This window comes from Peromyscus californicus, unplaced genomic scaffold, assembly GCF_007827085.1.
Source record: "Peromyscus californicus insignis strain IS unplaced genomic scaffold, ASM782708v3 Scaffold_3__1_contigs__length_106647218, whole genome shotgun sequence".
Lineage (NCBI taxonomy): Eukaryota > Metazoa > Chordata > Mammalia > Rodentia > Cricetidae > Peromyscus > Peromyscus californicus.
The window spans coordinates 34,649,156-34,671,142 of NW_026294551.1; the positions used below are offsets into that span (position 1 = coordinate 34,649,156).

The window sequence follows — 21,987 nt, forward strand, 5'->3', positions numbered from 1 at the left end:
ACATTGTGGGATGGAGAAGACTGGAGGAGCTGGTCATAGATCCTTTCATAGAACTATTTTTCTGCTCAAGCTTCAGAATTTTCTCTCTGTCAAACCTTAGAGCTTGAGGTCCCAGAGGTAATTATTACATCACTCTCTTTCATGGAACTGCTCCAGGAAGAAAGGAGCCAGTTGTGAACTTTCAGGCCAGCCCAGTCTCTCTTCATTCTTCCACAGCAGTAGCTACCTTTGGCTACAGCCAAGCTGCTGATGGTAACTTTGGCTAAAGGTACTGGGTAGATGTAGTGGGGTGGGGGGGAGTTGTGTGTGTGTACTGGGGACTGAGGTAGGTGTGGACCCAGGCCAGGGAAGAATGATCTGACCGCCCAAGCTGCTGTGAGAAACATTGGCAACATTTTGGAGGGTTCTCGCCTCTCTTCACTCTCCACTTCTACCTCTCAGGGTCCAGTCCTTCTAAAAAAACTTAAACCCACAAAAGTGAAACACCATCAAAGGTATTAGAAGATTCTAGTATTTCAGGGAGTTGGAGAAACCCAAGACTTTCCCCCCCAAATTAGAGGGCAGAACCTGAACACATAGGGGAGAGGGGTCCCCTTCCTAAGACTCTCTTGGCATCGAATTCTTCACTTCTCGAGGTAACCATGTGATCACAAATTGGGGACTTTCCAGGACAGTTTCAGTTTTAAACCATTTTAGCCTATTGTCCTCTGAAGTACTTAGGAGGCCACATGCCCTGATTTTGTTATGGAAAAAAACCATTAAGTACAATCCTAGCTTAGAGCATTTCCTGTCTGGCTGAGACTACACAAATCTGGACCTTCCCTGGCACCTCAGCATTGTGGCATTTGGAAGATTTGCAGGAACCCCACCTAAGAAGTTTTAGCTTGCAGGTGGGAGAGAAAGGATGGGAACAGCTTGATTCTGAAGATCCCAAAATGTACAGAAACTCACCCTTGTCGTGGACTGGCTCAGATCTCCATTCAACCTCAGTGGCTGTAGAGAGAGCTTCCAGCTCCTTAGAATTCTTTCTCACAATAACAGTAAAAGTGCCTTCAGTAGAGAACAGTCTTTTTTTGTTGTGTTTTTTTAAGACAGGGTTTCTCTGTGTAGCCCTGGCTGTCCTGGAACTTGCTCCATAGACCGGTCTGGCCTCTAGAGATAGGCCTGCTTCTGCCTCCTGAGTGTTGGGTGTTAGGTCTCAAACCTGGTACATATAGCTGAGGGGCCTGTTTAACGTATCAAGGCAGATGCTGGCCTCCAGGTTCTCCCTTCAACTCTCAGTCCCTACCTGTTACCGGTCCTCCTGGCTGGCGTACCCCACCCCATTTGTCAACTCTCTTTTGGGCCTCCTGGCTGCTGTACCTCTTTCCTGTCTCCTCACACCCCCACCCCACCACACATGACTCAGGGACATGTCCACTATGGATTTTTTTTATTTCTTTTTTTCATTCATCTGGTGCTGATGCCCAGGACCAGTCATGTTCTTTTCCTTTTATTTATTTATTTTTTCATTCACTGGGATTAACAGTGTGTGCCACTGCCCAGCTTGGACATCAATAATGTAAGAGATAACTGGCCTCTTCATGTGGGGTGCTTTGGTTATACTGGTCTCAGTCCGCTGTTTTCATAAAATCAGATGTAGGTCCTGAATTTTGGCAAAACTTCAAGGCTATTTTATATGCAGTAAAACTTGAGTAATCAAAACATATCAATATATCACATATAAACAATTATATACTATACATGGATACATTTGATAGAAGAGAAAACAGAACAGATCAGAGTGCATTGCACTTGGTTTAGATAAGTATTTCTTTTCTTTCTTTTCTACTTTTCTCTCTTTCCTTTTTTTTTTTTTTTTTTTTTTTTTTTTTTTTTTTTTTTTTTTTTTTTTTTTTTTGAGAGAGAGAAAGGGTCTCTCTACAGAGCTGTGGCTGTCCTGGAACTCACTCTGTAGATCTGCCTGTATCTGCCATCTGGAATTAAAGGTATGTGCCACCACCATGCCTGGCCTGGCCTTTCATGAAGTTTGTTTTCTGTCTGCTTGTACATATGTAGATTCACTATATACCATAAGCTTTAGTTCAAAGGTCACAGTTTAAAATGTTTGAGACCATTCTGCTGGGATAGTTCACACAGTCACAAGAAACTGAGCTCTAACTAAGGCATGCGGCCAGCTAGATGGCTCAGTGAATAAGGTGCTTGCCACCAAGACTAACAACCCAAGTTCAATCCCTAGGACCCACCTGGTGAAAGGAGAGAACCAACTCCTATAAATTGTCCTCTGACCTCCATACATGTATGGTGGCACGTTTGTACCCCTCATAAATAAATAAATGTGCCGGACAGTGGTGGCGCATATTTTTAATCCCAGCACTCGGGAGACAGAGGCAGGTGGATCTCTGAGTTCGAGGCCAGCCTGGTCTACAGAGCAAGTTCTGGGACAGGCTCCAAAGCTACACGGAGAAACCTTGTCTTAAAAAATAATAAATAGCCGGGCGGTGGTAGCGCATACCTGTAATCCCAGCACTGGGAGGCAGAGGCAGGTGGATCTCTGTGAGTTCGAGGCCAGCCTGGGCTACAGAGTGAATTCCAAGAAAGGCACCAAACTACACAGAGAAACCCAGTCTCGAAAAACAAAAACAAAAAATTAAATAAATAAAAAATAAATGTTAAATAAAAAGCATTTGTGAAAAGAGCTAAGGCAGAAACACACACACACATACACACACACACACACACACACACACACACACACACACACACACAAGCTGCTTCCACAGGGGTGGAAAAAAGAGCAGACTGCTGAGTACCCTTGGGAGAGGAGCCCAGCCTGGGCCAGTGAGACAGTAAAGAAAGGAGGAGGGGTGGGTCTCTGTGTGCTCTCTGTGCTCCAGTCCCCTGTCTGCACAGACAGCCCTGCGCCATCATCTTTCATGAGCTATCTCAGTCTCACCACACCCGTTAGAAAAGCCTCCTGTTGTCATAGCTGAGGAAGCTGAAGTTCACGTAACTGCAGTCACCTTGCTGCTATGTTGCAGACAAAACTTGGCCTAGAACCCCAGGGTGCCCATTTTCAGCCCATGCCCTTAAATCAGCAGACAGCTCCTCTTCAGCATATGAAAGGGGTTTAGGGTTGGCTGGCCCAGAGTAAAGGTCAAGGTTGGCCAACCCCAGGGTCCTGCCTAAGGATACAGGGCAGGCAAGGTCAGAAGTGGAGGAGCCCAGACTTTGCAGCCCAGAGATGGGGACTGGTGGCTGCGAGGGTGGCAGCCTTTCTCAGCCCTGCTCCTGCTCACTGTCTGCTCTGCCATCGCAGAATATGCTGCTAATTATAACCAAACACAATGAGCAATCAGAGCCTGCTGGTGGTGGAGCTCTCCTTAAAGGTCTGGCAGGCTTTTCATTAGAACCTCCCAGTAGCCTAGAGGCAGTGCTCCCTCCTCCCCTGCCTCCTCTCTTCTCCTCCCCCTTCTCCCTCCTCCTTGGGTGCCTAGTACACCCAACGCAGTCAGTACAGGACTTGCTTAGGTCCCACTGGGCCCAGTTCAGTGCACAGGCGGAATGGGAGCCAGGACTTTGTTCTTGCCTTGAGTGAGCTAATCATCTCCCCGCAGTCTTTTGATTAGAATAAAAAGGCCCAGCCTAAAGGAGCCATGGGTCAGGAGAGTTTTCAACATCCTGTGTCCTTGGCTGCTCTTCTGAGGCCCTTAATTGCACGTTTGTGAACATTTATTCCGGCACAAAAGTGCTCACTGGAGCGGTGCTGGTCTCTGCAGGATATGCCAGGGAGGGGAACCCTTCCCAAATCTTGGGGGATACAAACCTGAGTCAATAAATATATGCATGAAGTCATTATAGGCCTTGGAACCTTTCTCAGATGTTTATTTTGAGGACTCAGGGAACTGGAAAGGATGCAAGAAGAAAAACAGCCTGAGATCCCAGATCATCTTTCTCGAGCTGTTTCTGGGCCGAACCCATGGGCAGGCTGGTTCTTGGTCCAAAGTGATAAGGTTTCCATCTTGGCCCCTTTACCCTGTTGCCCTTCCTGACACCTAGTCTTGCAGGTATCAGCAGCAGGAAAGCTCTCTTGTGTCCCTGCTGGAGTGACTTTACCCACAGTATTAGTCATTTCTCTTGTTACTCAGACAAAATGCCTGACAGAAGCAGCTTAAGGGAGGGAGATAGATGAGAGGAAGCCTCTTACCTCTTGGCCAATCAGGACAGCAGAGAGCTCAGGTAGGAACCAGGGGTGGACATCCCCTTCATGGCCTACCCGAGTGACTCACTTCTATTAGTCCCCATGTATCAAAGGCTCTACAACTTCCCAAGACGGTGCCACCAGCAGGGGACCACATGTTCACTCGTGTGAGATTGTGGGAGATCCTTCAGATTCAAGCCACAGCACCTGCTGCTGTCCAAGCATGCTAAGGCTTTAGTTGGAAATTCAACAAGATATCATTCCTCTTGGGAACCAGCATGGAGTAAGGGATGGTTGGGTCATATTCCTTGAGGATTCTCCAAAGCCTCATGTGGCACAGTGCCAACCCAGAGCAGCACACCAGTGACACACACTGTGGAAAGGATGAAGGACTGGAGACTCGTGAGAGAACTTCTAGGCCCAGTCTGCCCTTTCCGGGAGGTAATACTTTAAAACCAGACAAGCCCGGCGGCGGTGGTGACGCATGCCTTTAATCCCAGCCTTCGGGAGGCAGAGCCAGGCGGATCTCTGTGAGTTCGAGGCCACCACTGCTGGCAGAAAGCAGTTTTCTTTCATTGAGACAGGGTCTTCCTGGGTGCCCTAGGCTTGCTCATGATCTCCCTGCTCTAGCCTGCAGGGTGTGGAGATTACAGGAATGCATCACCATACCTAGCTGTTGGAGAAGGCAATTCAAGGCGTTTAGTCTTGAAGTGGCTATATGGCAGAGGATGACCTTGAACTGTCTCTTGTCTTTACCTCTCACGTGGTTAGATACCAGTTATAGGTACTTAGGCTATCATGTTGAATTTTTAGGGCTGCTATGGATTGAACCCAGGGTTCCATACAAGCTAGGCAAGCGCTCTACCATCTACCAACTGAGCTACTACATCCATCCCCAAGCCAAGATGGCATTTTATTTTTATTTTACCTTTAAAAAAATCTATTTATTTATTTATTTAAGGCAGGGTCTCACTATGTAGCTCTGGCTGTCCTGGGACCTACTATGAAGGCCAGACTGGCCTTGAACTCACAGAGATCTGCCTGCCTCTGCTTCCCTAGTAATGGAATTGAAATGTCTCACCACACTTGGCCCACACACAGATTTTTTTTTTTTTTTTTTTTTGGTTTTTCGAGACAGGGTTTCTCTGCGTAGCTTTGCGCCTTTCCTGGATCTCGCGCTGTAGACCAGGCTGGTCTCGAACTCACAGAGATCCGCCTGTCTCTGCCTCCCGAGTGCTGGGATTAAAGGCGTGCGCCACCACCGCCCGGCCAAGATCCTTATTTACTGGTAAAAATCTAAACTGCTTTAGTCTCTCTGCAGAGAATTTGATTCCAAATTAAAAAACAAGATCCTGGAGAGTTGGCTCAGCAGTAAAAAGCACTTATCACTTTTTCAGAGGACCCAGGTTCGATTCCTAAGCATGGAGGCTCACAACCCTTTGTAACTCCAGTTCCAGCAGATCCTATGTGGCCTTCTGATCTCCTTAGATACTTGGCACAGAAGTGCTGCATATAAATATATGCAGGCAAAACACTCATGTACATGAAACAATACGTAAGCGTAAAAAAAGAACAATCGCCAAAGCAAACTTCACTGCATCTGTGTGATGCTGGGTGTGGTGCCCAATGCCTTTAATCCCAGCACTCAGGAGGCAGAGGCAGGCAGATCTTTGTGAGCTCCAGGTCACCCTGGTTTACAGAAAGAACTCTAGAGAGTCATAGAGTGAGATCTTGTCTCAAAAACAAAAAATACCCGTGTACTGAAACCAGTCAATTTCTTGAGATTTGGCCTTCAGGAGGTCAGAGATATGATCCACGTTTGGGGTACTGTACAAAGATACCACTTCATAATAAAGACCAAAACAGCTTGACCACACAACTGCCATGACAGGCTTAGAGGCCCAGACACAGCTTCTGTAACAGGCTTACTGACAGGTAACACCCAGATCCAGAAAAAGCCATGAGCTGACCCCACCCAGGGAGGGCCTGCACCTAAGGGGAAATACCTGACATTCCAAACATTCCCTATACCCCTAGACAAATGTAAGCCAATCAGGGTCCTATGATAAAAACCCTACCCCGCCGGGCGGTGGTGGCACATGCCTGTAATCCCAGCACTCTGAGAGGCAGAGGCAGGTGGATCTCTGTGAGTTCGAGGCCAGCCTGGTCTACAGAGCTAGTCCAGGACAGGCTCCAAAGCTACAGCGAAACCCTGTCTCGAAACCCCCCTCCAAAAAAAAAAACTACCCCCACTGGGCTGGGGCTCTCTGCTCTCACTACTGCATCCGACAGAGAGTCCAAGCTCCGAGCTTGAATATAAAGGCTCTTTGCTTTTACATATGGGATTTGGTCTCTGTGGTAGTCTTTTGGGGGTCCCTGCAATCTGGGCATAACACAAATTGGAGGCAAACTAAAATTTCTCTCAGAAAGCCAAATACAAAATAAAACAAACAAGAAAAAAAAAAACCTACCCCCCCAAACCCCAATTTCAGTCTTTAACAAAGCAATGCAACTCCCTTTGATCTGCCCTCAATTCTCAGTTTATGCCCCACAGCCTCTATTTTAGACTCAAATGGTTCTTTCCCAAAGAAGAATGTGACCATTAGTCCTTGGGATATTTTTTCCCCAGTCATTCTTAGCTTGCACAACTCACAGGCTGTTCGGTGCCTTTGGAATAAATTCGGTCAGGGCATTTTTATAAGTAACGGAAACCATCTCAGACTGAAGGAGCATGAGGCAGAGGATGAGGAGGAAGAATGGGAACAGATACCTCTGAATGTTGGCACTTCATCTAAAATACCTTGGCTTGAGGCAGCACATGGTGATATATGCCTTTGATCCCAGCCCTGGGGAGACAGCCAGTGAATCTCTGAGCCGGAGGCCAGTCTAGTCTATAGAGTGAGTTTCAGAACTCACAGCAGGGACTATATAGTGAGGCCCTGTGGATAAAATAAACAAGTAAATAACAATGCCTTATGGGGCTGGAGAGATGGCTCAGCAGCCAAAAGCACTGGCTACTCTTATACAGGACCTGGGTTTGATTTCTATCACATCCACTTGTAACTCCAGTCCCGGGGGATCCAAAACCACCTCTGGCCTCTGTGAGGACACTAGGCACAAACTTGGTGCACAGATATAATATGCAGGCAAAACACCCATGCATAAAATAAGAATAAAGGGAATACTCGGGAGGCAGAGGCAGGTGGATCTCTGTAAGTTTGAGGCCAGCCTGGTCTACACAGTCAATGCCAGGACAGCCAGGGCGACATAGTGAGACTCTGTCTCAAACAACAACAAAAGAAAAAAGGAAAACGTTTTGGGTTGGAACTTCCTCTAATAGCCTGCTTTTTTTTTCATTTAAGGCAATTCTGACTTTGTCTCCTTGGATCCTTAGGCTGTGTGCCTATGGGTTAACCCTTAGGCTGTGTGCCTATGGGTTAACCCTTAGGCTGTGTGCCTATGGGCAATTCATTTAACCATTCTGTCTGTCAGTGGCTTCCCCTGTAACAGAGTATATCACATTTATCACCTTCTAGACAAGTTGTGGTAATAACAAATACACTTTAAGAATTACATGTGCACATTAGGGATTCAGTTGGCCATAGAGCGTGCATGTGTGGAAGGCAGAGGATAGCTTGCAGGAATCTGTTCTCTGCTTCTGCCCTGTGAGTACTGGTGGTCAAACTCAGGTCATCAGACTTGGTGTCAAGTCCCTTCATCCACTAAATCTGGCCAGCCTCATATTTTTTTTTGTCCCCAGCTCCTGACAGGGATCTTAAAAACCAAAGAATTTCCAGTTGTTTTTTGTTGTTGTTGATCCTAAGAAACCACCTTAATCACTGAGTTTATCGTAATGAGGCAGAGTGGGCGCCATTACCAGCACTCCCTACCACTCCCAGCGGCAGAGACCACCCCTCCCTACCACTGAGCCCTCCATACCATCACCTCCTTGGCTTCTCAGGTTACTCTGTGTTCCATCACAATAGACACTCTGATGTAAGCTGGCTGTAGAGTCATATGATGTAAGCCTCCAGGGCTGGAGGCTGAGGCAGGATGACTGAAAGTTCCAGGCCAGCCTGGTCTAAGAGTTCAGACCATCCATTAAAAAAAAAACCAAAGGCAAACAAAACCAACACTGACGTATAGTCTGGACCTTTGTGGGATGTTAGACTAGATCTGCATCGTTTTTGAAACTTGTATTAGTCTGCTTAGGCTGTCATAGCAAAATACCACATGCCGAATGGCTGAAATAATCAATTTATTCTCTCACAGTTCTAAGGCCAGAGTTGAAGATCAAAGTTCTGGTGAGTTCGGTTTCTGCTAAGGACTCACTCTCTCCCCATGGTGTTTCCTGAGAGCACGCACTGACAGAAGGCAGGTGGAGAGAGCGAGTGCCTTGAGCTCTCTCATGAGCTCTCTCATCTTAAAGGACAGGACTCACGACGGCCCATGCCTTTCATCTCAGCACTTGGGAGACAGAGAAGGCAGATCTCCACGAGTTAGAAGCTACATAGTGAGAACTAGTCTTTTTTTTTTATATATATAAATATATTTATTTCTGTTTTATGTACATTGGTGTTTTGGCATGGGTGTCCGGTCCCCTGAAACTGGAGTTATAGACAGTTGTGAGCCGCCATGTTGGTGCTAGGAATTGAACCCAGGTCCTCTGGAAGAACAGTCTGTGCTTTTAACTACTGAGCCATCTCTCCAGCCCTGAGAACCAGTCTTAAAAATGATATAAAATAAAGGACAGCTTTATTGAAGGTGGCTCAGTGAGTAAGAGCACTTACTGTGAAGGCAAGAGGACCTGAGTTCAAATCCCCAGGACCCACAGAAAAGCTGGGGATGGCTACACATCCTGTAACCTGTGTTGAGGGTTAGGTGGAGATAGGGCTCTAGCTCTACTAGCCAGCAGCTAACCTAGCCAAAAGTAAGCAATTCACTCAGATACCCTCTCTCTCTCTCTCTCAAAACAAACAAACAAACAAACAAAAAAAAACAAAAATCTAAAACATCTGGGTGGTGGTGGTAGAGCATGCCTTTAATCCCAGCACTCAGGAGGCAGAGGCAGGTGGATCTCTGAGTTCAAGGCCAGCCTCATCTACAGAAGAGTTCCAGGTCAGCCAGGACCACACAGAGAACCCTTGTCTCAAAAAGACAAACAACATCAACAACAACAAAAACCCAAAACAAAACAAAAATACCCAAACCAACTAGCCAAACAAAAATCACTAAGATAAACTAAAATAAAGAGTAATAGAGGAAGACATCAGACTCATTCTCTGTCTTCCACATGCATGCACAAGGGTACATCCAGCCACACACACAAATGTGTATAACACACATACGCATGCACACACACACAGGACATAACTCCTATCAGATCAGAGTCCTGCCTCTGTGATTTCATTCAACCTTATAGTCATGCACAGATAAAATGACATTCCTATCAATGATGGGCCATTCATAGGGTGGAAGTCCCTTAAGATTATATCACCTAGTGACACCATAATCATTAAGTAAACTCTATAAAATAAAATTGCCTAATGACACATCTCTCAGAATGTATCTTCATCATTTAGCAGTACTTGAGGGGCTGGGGATGTAGCTCATTGGGTAGAATGCTTTCTGGGTATGCATGAAGCCCTGGGTTTAAACACTGCACAGAAACTAGGTGTGGCTCAGTCTCTCTTTCTCTCATTTTTTGTTTTTTGAGACAGGTTCTCTACATAGCTCTGGCTGTCCTGGAATTCACAAGGTTGGTCTCGAACTTAAAAAGAATCACTTGCCTCTGTCCACCAAGAGCTGGGATCAAAGGGGTGCACCACCATGCTGAACCAATGCTCTTAATCCTTGTGGTTGCTTACATGACGTATCCTCTCTTCCCAGGCCTCCACGTGGCTCTTCCCACATCTCACTTTCAGCTTATGACATCATTTTCTTCCCACTTAGAATAAAGAAATCAGAAAATAGTCCTTATCCAACACCAAAAATACCTACTTCCCTTGAGCAGACCCACACATGATGTCTTCCCTCCATGTGCTGTGAATGGACCATCCACATGTCTGTCTGTGGCCAGCCCCTCCCCTTGTACAGGATTCTCTTCCCCTCTTGCTTATTACAGGCATCACTCCGGCAATTACCCTCTCATCTGCATCATCAAATGTTCTCTCTCAAGGGGATTGTTCTCATCAGCATACTAATGGGATATAAAAACTCATCTTCAAAAAAAACCCTTCCATTCCCCCTCATTCACGTCACCATTTGTCTGCTAACCACACTTAACCACAGTTTAAAAATATCTATACTGAGCATGGTGATGCTCACCTTTAATCTCAGCACTTGGGAGACAGAGGCAGGTGGATCTCTGTGAGTTCCAGGCTAGTCTGGACAACACATATAGAGACCCTATTTCAAACAAACAACAACAGCCAATTTATACTAGGGGTGGTGGTGCTGGAGAGATGGCTCAGAACACAGAGGGCATCTTGCAAAGGACCTGGGTTTGATTCCCCGAACCCACATCCTGTGGCTCCCAACTCCAGCTCCAGGAAGATCTGATGTCCCTGTAATCTATGAGCACCTGCACACATGCACACACACACACACCACAAAAAATTTAAATGATAAGAATAGTAGCTGAGGAGATGGCTCAACATTGGCTACTCTTCCAGAAGGCCTGGGTTTGATTCCCAGCACCCACATGGCTGCTCACAACCATCTATAACTCAGCTCCTCGGGGAGCTGATACCTTCTTCTAGCTTCTGTGGACACTAGAAATGCTTGCGGTATATATACACACACACACACACACAGGCAAGCACTCATAACATAAATAAAAAGATTTTAAATGATAATAAATCTCTAAAAAAGGAAAAGACACATCTATACTGTTTCTACTTCCTCACTTCTATTCTCTCTACACTCCAAGCAGGCCTCTGTCCCAACTGTGACATCAAAACCATGTTTCCTGAGGTCCCCAACGACTTTGATGTTGACAGACTTGAGGGTTCATTTTCCATTCTTGCTTGACCCATCCTTTTTGTCCTCATCACTTTCTTCAGTTGCTCCCAGGACTCTGGAGTCACCTTCCTGCCTCACTAGCTGCTCCTTCTCTACCTACTTATCTAGAACCACCTTCTCCCTTTTCTTTTCTTTTTTTTCCTAGTTTTTCAAGACAGCGTTTCTCTGTGTAGCCCCAGCTGTTCTGGAACTCACTTCGCAGATCAGGTTGGCCTTGAACTCAGAGATCCGCCTGCCTCTGCCTCCTGAGTGCTGGGATTAAAGGCATGAGTCACCATGACTTGTTTCTTTCTCCCTTTTCTTAGTCCTGAAAGATAAGAGTGTGCCTCGGGTTTAACTTTCTGTATCTTCTGCTCTCCTCTCTACCCTCTGTGTGACCTTGTCTGCGTCTGCCTCCCATTTGTTTCTCTAAGCCAGAGCCTCTCCAGAGCCCAGAATGAGCAGTCTTTCTTCCTTCTGGGCTTCTGTGTGCATGTGCATGGATGCTTGTGTATGTTATGTGTGTGTGGCATGCACGCATCCTAGATATGAATGCATGTAGAGGCCAGAGGTCAATGGAGACATTGACCTCAGGAGCTGCCTAGCTGGTTTTTTGGTGCAGGGTTCTTTTTTTTGAGGCGGGGGGAGTTCGAGACAAGGTTTCTCTGTGTTTTTGCGATGGGATTAAAGGCATGCACCACTACAGCCCGGCCCGGCGAGGTGCAGGGTTCTTTTGTCAAGATAGCTGACAGATTTGGAAGGGATCCACTGTCTCTGAGTCTCCAGCTGTGGTATGGCCAGCATGTGGCTGCTGCCATCGCAGGCATTTCATGTGGGAGCTGGGGATCAAACACAGAACCCCATGCTTGCAGGGCCAGCACTGTGCTGACAGACCTGTCCTCCCAGCCCCACTTTGGGTACATCTTTCCCCAGTTCTCAGCGTTTTTCTTCCTTCTCTTGGTACTCAGTGTACTCATACTCAAGGGTAAGAGCTAGGACTGAAACATCGTCCAGTGGGTTTAGTGCAGCATCTTGTACATAATGGAAATATTAATCAATTTCAACCTCTTTCAGGAAGCCATATTTACACTTGGGCTTAAGGCAAAGTTACCCTTCCCTTCCAATGGTGTGTCAAGCCCGAAGACAGTGTGCTCAAGTGTGATCAGTTCAGGCATGGGAGCAGGAATGTATGTGGATTTAGGGTAGGGAAAGGCTTTTCCAGAATCGCTGGAGTTTGCTGATGGCTCACTTGGTCTTCTTTTGGGACATAACTGAGTTTTCTGTTTTGACCTTGTGGAGATGCTAGAGTGCTAGAGAATGGTAGCTTTGGGCATGTGAAAGCTCTGGATATGAGAGAAAGGAACTTTAAGAAAACACTGCAAAGTGACCCTATCACTTCAAAAGATAAAACTAAACAAACTTAAAAAAGAAGTAAGAAAAAAAAAGGAAGAAAAGAAAACAAATAGGGAAATACAAAACTAAGCTGGAGCCGGGTGGTGGTGGCACACACCTTTAATCTCAGCACTCGGGAGGCAGAAGCAGGAGGATCTCTGTGAGTTTGAGGCCAGCCTGGGTTACAAATCGAGTTTCAGGACAGCTAGGGCTACACGGAGAAACCCTGTGTCAAAAAAACAACAACAACAAACAAACCCTAAGCTGGATATAGTGGCCCACTCACGTGTAATGCTTGGAAGTGGATGTGGGAGAAACAGAGTCTGCAGCCAGCCTGGCTACATGAGACTATCTAAAACAATTTAAAAGATAAAATGATTGAAATTCCTTTTAAAGTTACTTTCAGTTATTGAAACTTTTTTTTTTTTTAGCTGTGGGAATGGTCAGTGTGACGCAGCCCAGGTGGAGGGCGGAGGACCATTCTCTCTCTCTGTGGTGAGTGAATGCATGCATGTCTCTGCCTTCGTCTCTGTCTCTGTGTGCAGGAGTGCCTCTCCATGTGTGCATGAGCACTTCTCCACGTGTGTACGAGCACCTCTCCGTGTGTGCACGAGCACATCTCCACGTCTGCTTGCTCCAGTGCCTCTGTCTCTTTCTGTGTGCACCTCTTTCTCTGCCTCTCTATGCAAGCGTGTGTCTCTGTGTGTGAATGCATGCATACACGTGTCTTAGAGGTAAGCCTACCAAACTATAAAATATGTAACCTGTCCAGAAACTTCCATCTTCTATTTTATGGCCCTTTCTGCCCTTCTCCTGACCTTCCAGATGCCTCACAATTGTTCTACTCATCCTTATCAGCTGGGAGCCTTCCAGAGACGCCTGTTAGAGGGATGTGCATTGTTACAGTGGACACTTGGGGCTGGGGACTCTTTCAAGCACAAAAGTAGAAAACACTACTGGAATTTCAGGCCTTGAGACAAGCAAATGGTCGCAGAAGATGTCTTCCTGCAGGGGTAGGTCTTACCACATTGTGTAGAATATATTCATCAGTAGTTCTGCACCACAGCCCTTGCCAATGTGTGTTTCAGATATCTTCATGTAACCCATAACAAATGTTAAACTCCAAAACTCTCAGAATAAAGAGCAAAAACATATACGGAGAGTGTAAATTTTTATGGAGCGTGCAATCTTTTTTTGGGAAAAAAATTATGAATGCATTTTCAGTATCAAGCCTCGCCGAGAGGCATGCTCTTCAAGCTGGAAGAGAAGCATCCGGAAATATGAGTTTGTCATGGAAACGCTGACAGGGCATCATCTGAGGGCTTGCTCACAGGTGCAGCCTCTCGGGGTTTATTTCCATTCCAGCTTGCAGAGTGAGTTCTTTCTTGTGGCCAGGCCCCGGGATAGTCTGAAGGTTTTCTGGGGAGCTGGGTAGTTCTTAGCAGGAGGGTGAGGGTTTTCAGATCCCTGGGGCTGGAAATAATCTTACTATCAGTTTCACATCTGGGCGAGGGCACATCTGGAGAGGGCAGAGGGAAGAACGCAGAGGAGAGCACAACCCAGTCAGTATACAGACATCATTTTTACGTCTTCATCCCTGTAGTCTGTAGCCCCTTGAAGTGCCTGAAGTTCTCTGTGTGTTATAGAAAAGCAAACAGGCTGACTATAAGGGGCTAGGAACCGGGACCACATCCTTGGGTGGATTGGGCAGCCTGCTGGTATAGGATTTAGGTGCGTCCCTGAGCCAATCACCGTGGCTGATACCAAAGGCCCTGGGGCAGGAAGTACAGGCTTTACCTTAGCTAGCAGGGAGAATGCTGGAAAGGCCTTCCCCCTGGGAAAGGCTGCACAGAGACCATCTCTTGGTCCTGTAGGACATGGGTGACTGACCTATCAGCAGACTGTGCCTTGTGTCCTTGAAGAAGTTCTTGGTTCTTGACGACTGGGCCCCCGGGAGTCCTAGCCGGAGACAGAGACAGGCACCCGGAGCTTCCTGAAGTCAATGGGCTGGGCCTGCGTGGAGCTGAGGGGGTGAGGGGGTAAAAGATAAGGTTGACCCTGGAAAGCTTCCAACTGCTAAGAAAGTGAGCTCCCTCCGGCTCCCAGTCTAAACTGGGAGAGGAGTCCAAGGATGACGAAAGGAAAAGACCCAGTCCACACATTGCTAAACTGACAGTCTAAAGAAAAAAAAAAAATGAAAAACGACCACAAAACAAAACAAAACATTTTCCTGTTCAGACCACAAAATCCTGATCCACCATCTCTTGAATTGAAGCCATCCACATTCCTTGGACTGTGGCAAGGGCCGAGGAGAAAACAAGATCCATTTACCGCCTTTGCCTCCGAGGCCCCAGCCGCAGCCTTCAGCAGCTCTTCCTACCCACCCCCACCCACCCACCCAGCCCGGCACTCCCTGGTGGGGGCTGCGGCGGCGGCGGGGGAGGGTTCTTGTGTCCTCGCCTGGTTCCAGTGGCCCTGCTAGGGGGCTGTTCAGATCCGACCCAGGGCTGATCCCCAGTCCTATCTGTTTTCCGTAACACGGATCCCACCTTGCCCAACCCGGAGCCTTCGGAGCTTGGGAGACATTCCAGAGTGCTCTGGCTCAACGTGCATTTGTGGCTCAGTGCACTAGGCGATCAGAGCCGACTTCTCTCCCTTTTCCCTCAGAGGTGTTGATAGTAACAGCAGCAGCAGCGAGCTGCCAAGTTGGCAGGAGAACAGAGCGGGCTGTGCACTGCGGATTGAGGGGGGCGGGGAGCAGCAAGCCCGCAGAGGGCTAGGCCAGGATGACAGTCTGTTTATCCTGGAAATTAAAAGGGTCCCTCCAGGCTGAGCCGCCAGCTTCCCACCTGGGGTGAGGGTGGGGTGGGGATGCTGTGGTTTGAAGGTAGAGGCCCTAAGGGAGGCCTGGGGCTGATGATGCACGTGTAGCACCTAGGAGGCTCCCAGTTCTGGCTGTTGCCATAGTCAGTGGGAGGGACCTGTGGGCTGGGCCCAGGGGGCAATCCAGCAGGCCTCGGAGGCAGGGTGGAGATCACTTTTGTTCCAGGTCTGGAGTAGAGGCAGTGGTTTCCAAGCCAGAATGGCTATGGGACACAAGGTAGCTATCTATTGCTAATCTACTTCCTCCTAAAGATGGGGACAGCTAGGGGCACTTAGAAGGGCACTCATGCTCTGTCAATCAAACAGACCTGGGGATCTCAGGAGAGTCATTCAGCTTCCCGGAGCCTCGACAGTTAATGAGATCTACTTCAGAGCTTTGTGTGAAGATTCAACAGAATCAGAATAGCCAAAGCTTACTACGGGCAATGTCCTAAGAGCTTTATGGATGGCAATGCTCTTGATCTTTGGTTTCTATGGGTGCTGCTATTAGCATTCCCATTTTTTTTAATGAAGCAAGTGAGACACAGGGTCCTTAAGTAACTTATTCAAGGTCACAGAGCTAGTGAGGAGCAAAGTCAAAGACTTGAGCCCAGTTGTGTGTTGGTAGGCTGATGTTCCCAGCCTCTGTACACACTGACTTCCTAGTATAACCTAGCTTTGGGCATAGTGGTTAGTGCAGGACATTTAATAAGTGCTAGCTACCACCACGACACACTTGAATAGCCCCTAACAGGACCCCACCCATCTTTGGTCTCCACTCCATATTTGTCTTAGAGGTTAGAGGACTCCTCCCTTCGGCAAGCTGCTGGCCTTGCCTGGTGCTCTGATCCTCTATTCCTCTCGTCCTCGAAGCAGAGCAGACTTCTCAGCTTCCTCCGGTTACCCTCAGCCTGCAAAGAAAACATAGTCTGCTGTGTCGGCTGCCAGCTCCTCTCTGGTGACAGCCACAACCCATGTGTTGGGCGCCAGCCCCAGCCTGTGTTTCTGGGTAGAGCCAGGAGCCTGGGGCCGGACCTCAGGGCCCTACTGGAGAGCAAGGGCTAGGTACTCTCAGTGTGGGCCTCTGTGCTTGAGTAGCCTGGAACTTTTGGCTGTAAGAGCTAAGACCAAATGTTGCTGTGTCACTCTATATCTGTCTCTGTCTGTTTGTCTGTCTGTGTGTGTCTGTTTCTGTGTGTGTGTGTGTGTGTGTGTGTGTGTGTGTGTGTGTGTTGCTGTGGTGTATTGGGCAGGTGCCCTCCTACCAAGCTCCATTTCTAGTCCTTGGTGTTCTTTGAGACTCTTGAATTCACTGAGTAATCCTGCTTGACTTCTGATTCCTGGTCCTCCTGTACCCACCTCCTGAGTGCTGGGATTAGGGGCAGGGACCACTAGGTCCAGGTATTATAGATTGTAGGGTCAGGAATCCATTGTTTACTACCAGGCATGGTATGCACACCTGTACTCTCAACATTTAGGAGGCTGAGGTTAGGAGGATCAGGAATTCAAGGCCAGCCTGGGCTACAATGGAGCAGGTCTCAAAGCAGCTTTGTAAACTAGTGACCAGCTTTCCAGGTCTGCTAAACTGTGCTACTGGCCACTTTTGCCTGTTGCAAGGGACCAGACAGATAATTCTGTGCCACTTCCTGGGGGTACTAAAGCTACTTTCTGTCAGATCAAGCCAGAGCCAAATGCCTGGTTGCCAACTGCCTCCTAGGCAGAGCACCATCCTGGGACAATCAAGCCCACATCCTCAGTGCTGGGGCTGGGAAGCACAGTATAGCTGTCTCAGAACAACACTGTTGATCACATGTGTGCTGGGGAGGGCTGATGGGGAGTTACAGAGGTATCATCCTGATGGCCTCCTTCAGATAAGAGGACAGCTTTAATCCCATTACTCGGGAGGCAGAGGCAGGCAGATCTCTTGAGTCTGAGGCCAGCCTGGTCTGTAGAGTGAGTTCCAGGACAGCCAAGGTTACACAGAGAAATCCTGTCTCAAAAAAACAAAAAACAGCCAGGCGGTGGTGGCGCATGCCTTTAATCCCAGCACTTGGGAAGCAGAGGCAGGCGAATCTTTGTGAGTTTGAGGCCAGCCTGGGCTACAGAGCGAGATCTAGGAAAGGCGCAAAGCTATACAGAGAAACCCTGTCTCAAAACAACAACAACAACAACAACAACAAAACCCCCAAAAACAAACAAACAAAAAACAAACAAAAGGATAGATGACTTAGGATGTTGCATCAGAGTGGTCCACGTGAGTAAAACCCTGCCATGGTAACTCACAGGGAAACCTCATTCCAAACATCACATGCACAGATCAGACAAGAGCAAATGAGAGGTCTCCTAGTCAGAGACTTAAAGGAATTCACCAGGACAAAGAGGGCTGGCATAACCCTACAACTCCTTTCTACATGCTAACCATCCCAGCAACACTGAACAGCCTTTAGTTCTGGGGACAACTCACGCCATGGCCAGAGTGGAGGGAAACTGAGGCAGCAAAGCAGAGGAGAGCTCCGAGGAGTTTCCAGGCGCACTCAGAAGGTTGTTGTCTGTCTCCACACGGGAATGGTCACCATTTTGGTCTGGGGGGTTTGATGGAGGTTTGTTCTTGTTGCAGTATTCAGGGGTCTCTTTGGCCTTACCAGGCTGGAGAGAAGCAAGAAAGCAGTCAGGGTCAACGCGACTCAGTAGCCGGCATCGGTTCGGACTTCAGGAGTCTGAGCCCAAGTGGTTTATTTTAAACACATTTAAGCACAGGACAATTTGGTGAAAACTATTCTGCTGCTGATTAACTCAATCCCTCATGCACAACAAAGCATACATACATCTCCTTGAGGAACAAAGTCAGCTAAACACACACCAGACGTGACTCCATCAAAACTCTTTGTAAAGTCCATCAAGATGGGTTCTGTAGATTGACTGAGAAAAACAAGCTTATGATAGGGTCTGGGGGAGGATCTGGTGCCGGAAAAATCTCTGGCTACACGGTAGTGCAGTGGTCACCGGGCTAGGGCACATCTGCTCCAGCTTTCTGGGCAGATAACATGTATTGCATTCCTCTCCTTGAAGGAACAACCCTGTGTGCTAACATTCCACATTCCCTAAGTGCTTATAGTGAGCTCAAAGACCTCCATGCCTCCTACAGCCGTGGATAAGTCATGGACAAAAAGAAATGCCTTCCTGTCAACTCGCTGGTTCATACGTGGCTGTTTTGTGAGGTCAGTTACTGGAGTCTTAGTGTCTTATGCTCAGAAATGCATTTCTCTCCTTCAGACCTTCTCATTTACAATCCACAGGAAGGCTTCTGAGATGGTTATAATGGGGGACAGAGGAGTGGGGGTCAATTGCTTTCCTCTTCCTGCTGATTCTATGTGCTCTAAGCCATTGTCCAAAGAAAGTCACGAAGTCTGAGGAGGTGAGAAACAGAAGGCCAGAGCTGAACACAGAGGGCAGAGCGTACCAGGAGGGAGAGAATAAAGGAGGCCATGATGAAGGGTGGGTGCAGCCTGCCGATGGGAGACTGATAGGAGAGGGTGTCCTCACCTGGGTGGCGTGGTAGGAAAAAGCGCATGTCTCAGCTCTTGACCTCTTGGATGAGGGCGCATAGAGGCCAGCACAGAAGCGGAGGCATGCCTGAGATGACTCTTAAGAGTTCTCTCCCTTCGGAAACTGCCGAAGAAAGTCAGGATGTTGAGCAGAAGTGGGTCGAGGTCCATTCTCCCGAGGAAGCCCTGTACTGGAAGCACGGTGTTTTATGTCGCCTCTTCACTTATTTATGAGGCTATCGATTATAATGCAGCTTTTCCACGGGCTCCCAAGGTAGCATGAGTTAGGAGAAAAACGAAAGAAAGCTAACTTAATTTGCTCTGGAGGTGTCAGGAGCTTGGGCAGGCCATCTGCCTTACCTGCCTCCATTACTTTTCCCCCATATTCCTTCCCTACATCTTTGGAAGCACTCACATGACCTGAGGGTTGAGAGCTGTGAATGGCCCTTTGTATTCATTTTATTTTATTTTCTTTTTCTTTTTGGTTTTTCAAGACAAGGTTTCTCTGTGCAGTTTTGGTGCCTGTCCTGGATCTCACTCTGTAGACCAGGCTGGCCTCGAACTCACAGAGATCCACCTGGCTCGGCCTCCCGAGTGCTGGGATTAAAGGTGTGCACCACCAATGCCCGACTTGTATTCATTTCTTTACCTGTTAGTGTAATTAAAATACTCTGACAAAAGCAACTGAAGGGGGAAAGGGCTTACCTTTGGCTTGCTGTTCAAGGGTGCAGTCCCCCACGGTGGGGAGTCAAGGTAAAAGATGCTTGAAGCAGATGTTCACATCACATCCATCTGGAAGCAGAGAAATGGCTGCCGCTGCTGCTCAGCCTCCTTATCACGAATACAGTCCAGAATTCCAGGCAGGGAATGGTGCCACCCAAGTGGAAAGATTTTCCTGCCTCAATTAATGCCGTCAAGATAATCACAATCCCTAGAGGGATGGAAAGATAGCTCAGCCATTAAGAGCACTTGTTCTTGCAGAGGACCCAAGTTCAATTCCCAGTACCCACATGACAGCTATCAACCACTCCCAACTCAGGGCATTCAACACCCTCTTTCATGGGCTCACACAAGGTACACACACACACACATGCAGGCAGAATACTAAAAGCACATAAAATAAATCAGAGAGAGAGAGAGAGAGAGAGAGAATCCCCTATAGGCATTTTCAGAGGCCTGTCTCCCAGGTGATTCTAGATTCTATCAAGTTGACATTAACCACCACACCCTTTCTCAGACCTAGCTATTCTGGAGTTCCTTTTAGTATTTAGATCCCATCCCAACACTTCAAGTCCTAACAGCTCAGGCATTGGTAGAGTTGAGATGTTACAATTCTAAGCTGTGAAGGACCTCTGAGGTCTTATTAATAAAACCATCTTCTTTTATTGAAAACAAACAGAGGCCAAGGAGAAGTTGCACGAAGTGAGCCAAGTCAACGGAGCGAGAATGGAGGCGCCCTGACCCCTGTCCTCCCAAGTGACAGCTCCTCCAGTGAGGCTCCTCTCACTTGAAATGGTCCTCAGAGCCTCAGTGCCTGCTTGTCCTTAGCTTGGGGCTGACGGCTTCTGACCCTTGCTCTCCTTCACATCCTCCCAGCAAAGATTCTCCTCAGCTCCATTTGTGTTGGGTGAAGTCTTGGCCCTCAGTGGTCCTCACTTCCAAATAGGACCAAAGAAGCTCGGGACAGTGATCATGAACCTGATCAGCCTGTCTGGGGCTTCTGCGTCCATCTCCTCATTGGCCACCTGACTAGAGGCCTATCCTAGTCTTTTCTTCTTCTTCTTGGAGACAGGGTTTCTCTACATAGTCCTCACTGTCCTGGGATTTACCATGTAGACCAGGCTATCCTTGAACCCACAGAGAGTCACCTTCCTCTGCCTCCCAAGTGTTGAGACTAAAGGCATGCACCGCCACGTTCAGCCCTCTCCTAATCTTGAAGCTAGCTTCACTCTGGCTTTCTGGAGATGTGTGTTCTCCAGTTCCTATGAAAGGAAATGGCTCCTCTTGGTTCCAGGGCTCAACTGCTTCCAGGGACACTCAAGTATGCTGGCTAGGCTTTTGTTGTTTGTTGTTGTTGTTGTTGTCAGTGACACAGGCTAAAGTCATCTGGGAAGAGGGAACCTCAGCTGAGAAAATGCCTCCACTAGATTGGTCTGTAGGCAACTCTGTGAGGGCGTTTTGTTGATTCATGATTGATGCAGAAGGGTCCAGCTCATTGTGGGTGGCATGACCACTGTGCAGGTGGTCCTCAGATGTGTTAAAAACAAACTGAGCAAGCCATGAGGATCAAGCCTGTAAGCATCATTCCTCTGCTTCGGTTTCTGTCTCCAGGTTCCTGCCCTGCTTGAGTTCCTGCCTCGGCTTCTCTCAGTGATAGATTGTGATCTGGACATATAAGCCAAATAAACCCTTTCCTCTCAAGTTGGTTTTGGTCCATTTTATCACAGCCATAGACAGCAGGAATGGACTTTTCTAGATGAGCAGAGTCTAGAACACAAGCCAACAGCGAAGCAAATCCCCAGAGCTGGCTCCCCAACTTTGGAGACCCTGTCATTTGACCTCACCAATTGTGACTCTAAATTTAGGGGGTGTTAGCTGGTGCTAGGTGTGCGTGCTGTCTTGTGAAAATTGTGTCACCGTACTGTTCTTTAAGCTGTTCATAACCTTCAGTGTCCCAGTGTACTGGCCTCCTCTTCTGTCCACAGGGTGTGCAATGGCCAAAGGGAATTGCATATAAATCCTGCATCTTCTTCCTTCGTCACTGTTCAACACCCTGCCCTCCTGTTGCCCAGGAACACCCCACTACACACTGCCTCCCTCCTATGGTAGCTCTTTATCGGGCATCTACTCTATTCTAACCCCACAATAACCTCAAAAATATCCCTGCTTGGACACTGCCAGCCGCCGCCATGACAAGCAGCATGTGAAGATGCCAGTAAGCCATGAGCCATATGGCAAGGTATAGATTTATAGAAATGGATTAAT

The 21,987-nt window shown here is 47.7% G+C and overlaps 3 long non-coding RNA genes across 4 annotated transcripts in view; 1 reads left to right on the top strand and 2 right to left on the bottom strand.

Moving 5' to 3' along the window:
- Positions 1–13,749, top strand: part of LOC128122834 (uncharacterized) — a 32,876-nt gene extending 19,127 nt beyond the window's left edge. For both annotated transcript variants that reach the window (XR_008222514.1, XR_008222515.1), the window contains 2 exons: positions 13,027–13,090; positions 13,421–13,749. This is a non-coding gene — a long non-coding RNA (uncharacterized LOC128122834). The remainder of the gene's footprint in view (positions 1–13,026; positions 13,091–13,420) is intronic.
- On the bottom strand, positions 13,750–15,639 carry LOC128122833 (uncharacterized). The gene is made up of 3 exons (XR_008222513.1): positions 15,145–15,639; positions 14,486–14,618; positions 13,750–14,114 (listed from the first exon to the last, which is right to left on the bottom strand). It is a non-coding gene; the product is annotated as an uncharacterized LOC128122833 (long non-coding RNA).
- A 145-nt stretch (positions 15,640–15,784) lies between these two features.
- LOC128122455 (uncharacterized) lies at positions 15,785–20,771 on the bottom strand. The gene is made up of 4 exons (XR_008222438.1): positions 19,708–20,771; positions 19,001–19,268; positions 17,922–18,103; positions 15,785–16,368 (listed from the first exon to the last, which is right to left on the bottom strand). It is a non-coding gene; the product is annotated as an uncharacterized LOC128122455 (long non-coding RNA).
- Between the last annotated feature and the right edge of the window lie 1,216 nt (positions 20,772–21,987).